Consider the following 4078-nt stretch of genomic DNA (forward strand, 5'->3'; position numbering starts at 1 on the left):
TCCACTCAAGTGTCTCTACAATGACAGACCAACCTCCCACAAACCACTGGTCTTTAGGTTAACCTTCCGCTGTTGAGCAGCGCTGACTCCAAGGAATGTTGCAGTTGCAGACAGTGCAGCTTGGAAAGTGCGCTGGCTTGCTGAGCGGTCTTTGGCAGGTCATTTTCCGTCCCTGGACTTTCATTTCCTAATCTGCTGCAGTCCGCATTAACCTCCACCTCCTTGTTGTTCCTGAAGGCATGTCATCGTCTTCTGGCAAAGAAAAACAAGACGTACCGAGCAATGTGTTCAAACGCCAGACTGCAGCGGACATGTCGAAGCAACTCCTGCTTATTGTCGTGAGGTCCTGGGTTTAATCTTCACCACTGCAAAAACAAGACAAGCGCTTGCTTTGGCAGCACAAACGCTAAAATTGGAACGATACAGAGAAGATTAGCATGGCCCCTGGGCAAGGAGGACATGCAAATTCGTGAAGCATTCCATATTTTTGTGGTACATTTACACAATGGAATACTACTCAGCAATTAAAAGCAAGGAAATCATGAAATTTGCAGGCAAATGGTGGGATCTAGAAAAGATCATCCTGAATGAGGTATCCCAGGAGCAGAAAGACACACACAGTATATATTCACTTACAAGTGGATATTAGACATATAATATAGGATAAACATACACAAATCTGTACACCTAAAGAAGCTAAGCAAGAAGGAGGACCCTGGGTAAGACCATCAATTCTCACTCAGAAAGACAAATGGGATGGACACTGGAAGAAGGAGAAAACAGGAAACAGGACAGGAACCTACCACAGAGGGCCTCTGAAGGACTCTACCCAGCAGTGTATCAAAGCAGATGCTGACACTCATAACCAAACTTTGGGCAGAGTGCAGGGAATCATATGAAAGAAGGGGGAGATAGTAAGACCTGGAGAGGACAGGAGCTCCACAAGGAGAGCAACAGAGCCAAAAAATCTGGGCTCAGGGGCCTTTTCTGAGACTGATACTCCAACCAAGGACCATTCATAGAGATAACCTAGAACCCCTGCTCAGATGCAGCCCATGGCAGCTCAGTGTCCAAGAGGGTTCCATAGTAATGGGAACAGGGATTGTCTCTGACATGAATTCAGTGGCTGGCTCTTTGATCACCTCCCCCTGAGGGGGGAGCAGCCTTGCCAGGCCACAGAGGAGGACAATGCAGCCAGTCCTGATGAGACCTGATAGGCTAAGGTCAGATGGAAGGGGAGGAGGACCTCCCCTATCAGTGGACTTGGAGAGGGGCATAGGTGGAGATGAGGGAGGGAGGGTGGGATTGGGAGGGAATGAGGAAGGTGGCTACATCTGGATACAAAGTGAATAAACTGTAATTAATATGAAAAATAAATTTAAAAAAACAAGACAAAACAAAAATAAAATAAAATAAATACATTTTTAAAACTGTACTCTTTCGTGTGTGTGTGTGTGTGTGTGTGTGTGTGTGTGTATTTGTGTGAACATGTATGTGGAGGTCAGAGAACAGCATTCAGAGATCAGCTCTCTCCTTCCACTGTAGTATCTGGGGACTGAACTCAGGTCATTGTGTTTATGCACCAAGTGGTTTTACTCCCTGAGCCACCTCACTGGCTCTAAAAGACATTTTCAATAGCAAAAAGAAAATAATTTGGAAAGGAACAGATGGTTCTTCCTGTGTCTTTGTGTAACTGTTCTCTGGTGCTTCAGAAAACCACTGTCCTCAGCAGGGTTTCTACCACCATGACCAAAAGCAAGTTGGAGAGGAAAGGGTTTATTCAGCTTCCGCTTCCACACCATAGTCCATATTGAACGAAGTCAGGACAGGAACTCAAGCTGGGCAGGAACCTGGAGGCAGGTGCTGATACAGAGGCCATGGAGGGACGCTGCTCACTGGCTTTCTCCCCATGGCTGGCTCAGCCTGTTTCTTATAGAACCTAGAACCACCAACCTGCGTGGCACCACCCACAATGGGCTCAGCCCTTTCCCATCAGGCACTAATTAAGAAAATGGCGACAGCCGGATCTTAGGGAGGCCTTTTCACTGTTGGCATCAAGCTAACATAAAGCTACCCGGCACAACCTTTTAAAAGAGAAACTGGGGTTGATGCCCCAGGTCCCGCCTCTGAGAAAAAGGTATCGAACGGGTCTGATGCTCTTTGGGTGGATGACACCTAAATGAACATGGGTACAAAGTCCCAATTTATTTCTAATATCAGAGATCAGACCTCTACTCTTGCCTGATGCATCTAAAACAAAAAGGGGGAACTGTAGAGAGCTGCGAAATGCCGCGCCTTAAAGATGGAGCTGGTTTCCGCCTTCCACCTTCCCGATGGTGAGTGCTCTCTGTCACAAACAATTCCACATTTGGCTAAGGCTGAGGATCTGGCTTGCTTCCATGTATGTGGACCTATCTGCATTGCCCACGTGGCACGCCTGGGTTGGCTACCCAGAGGCTATTTAAGCTGTGGGCTGGCTTTCCCCAGGGTCAGATGATTGTTCAAGGTTCCTGAATAAACTGCATTGAAAAAAAAAAGAGAGAGAGAAACTGTACTGCAATGCACGGTTTCAAAGCTTTCTGCCTGTGGCTGCTTTGGGGGCTGTGAGTATGAAGCTTGTTGAGGTGGCGTCTGTGGGAGTCACTTCTTCACAGTGAGGAGGGAGAGAAGGGGGTGAAAGGGGCTGGAGATCCACAACCCTCTTCCCTGGGGTATGCCCCCCAGTGACCTAACTTCCTTCCACTGGACTCTGCCTCCCAGGAGTGACAGGCTAGAGCCCAGGTGTTTGGCTAACCCCCAACCCAGCCTTCCTTTTCTTGCTTGAAGTGATGCTAGTTCTCAGCTGTGGAGGAGTTGTAAGTTTATTGCTGTTCTGACTTAAGAGAAAACACGCATCCACACCTGGTTCTGCAGTTTACTAGCTCTTGTCCTCTGTGGAGCTGAGTTCCCACACCTGGAAGACGGTAATAACAGGACAGAGCTGTTTAGAAGATTCTCTAAGCCACGGGAAGCACTTTGAGCAGGGTTGGCACACAATGAGTACTTGAAGTGTTATAGTTATTCTCCTAGGCAACTGTTTTAATGAGATGCTACACCTGCCACAGTCTCCCAAAACTCCACTTCAGTGTGTAAAGGGAAGCTGTGGCTGCAATCTGCGCCAACTGGGATCTTGGAGAACAACTTCCAGAGAACGAAAGAAGAGGCCAAATGTCAAGTGGCGTTCAATGTTCTGACTTTCAGAACAACAGAAGCAAATCGGTCAGCAGCCCTGGACTGACCCCTTAGCCACATGGCCACTCTCGTGGGGCAGAATATGAGAGCCACAATGTGCAGACAGTGTAAGCGTGTAAGAAAACTGCGGGGTTCATTCAGGTAGGCTGGCCAGAAACCACTGCAGACAGACAGGGAAAAGCAAGACGCGGAAACTTGTTTAAAGGACTCATTGACGGGGCTGGAGAGAGGGCTCAGAGGATCCGGATTCCATTTCCAGAACCCACGTGGTGGCTCCCAACCATCTGCAACTTCAGTTCCAGGGGATCCATGTCCTCTTCAGACCTCACGGGCACCAGGTGCACACACGCTATACAGATATACCTGGAGGCAAACGCTCATATACATAAAAGGATAAAATCTTGGGGGGAAATTTGTTGACTTCCAGACAAGCAAGATGGCTCGTGTGCATGCGCACACACAGACACCTGCTACTAATCGATTCTAGAAAGATTCATTGACTTCCTAGCCGGGAAAAACTGGTCTCTGGAAGGAATGAGCCCCTGAATGAGCATGTGTGTCCTCCCGAAGTCCGAGAATAATGGGGCCAAAGAGATCGTGCGAGCTTCCTGAGAGCAATAGCAGGCTGTATCCAAAGGTCAGCAAGTAGACTGAAGACTTCTCACTAGCAACACGGGGGTCAGAAGACGAGGACAGTGCTGTCAAAACCCGGAAGGAAAATTCTTCCTTAGACTCCAATTCCTAGCTTAGTATAAGGATAGAATAAAAATGCTTTCATACCTGCAAGATTTCAAAATATTTGCTTTCTTTTAAAAAGGTAATATTATTATTATTATTGCTACGTATG

At 47.5% G+C, this 4078-nt stretch overlaps 1 non-coding gene across 1 annotated transcript; it reads left to right on the forward strand.

Moving 5' to 3' along the window:
- The first annotated feature begins 382 nt into the window (after positions 1 to 382).
- On the forward strand, positions 383 to 489 carry LOC132653448 (U6 spliceosomal RNA). The gene has a single exon (XR_009591187.1). It is a non-coding gene; the product is annotated as a U6 spliceosomal RNA (small nuclear RNA).
- Positions 490 to 4078: the final 3589 nt, after the last annotated feature.

Source organism: Meriones unguiculatus, chromosome 3, assembly GCF_030254825.1.
Source record: "Meriones unguiculatus strain TT.TT164.6M chromosome 3, Bangor_MerUng_6.1, whole genome shotgun sequence".
Taxonomy (NCBI): Eukaryota; Metazoa; Chordata; class Mammalia; order Rodentia; family Muridae; genus Meriones; species Meriones unguiculatus.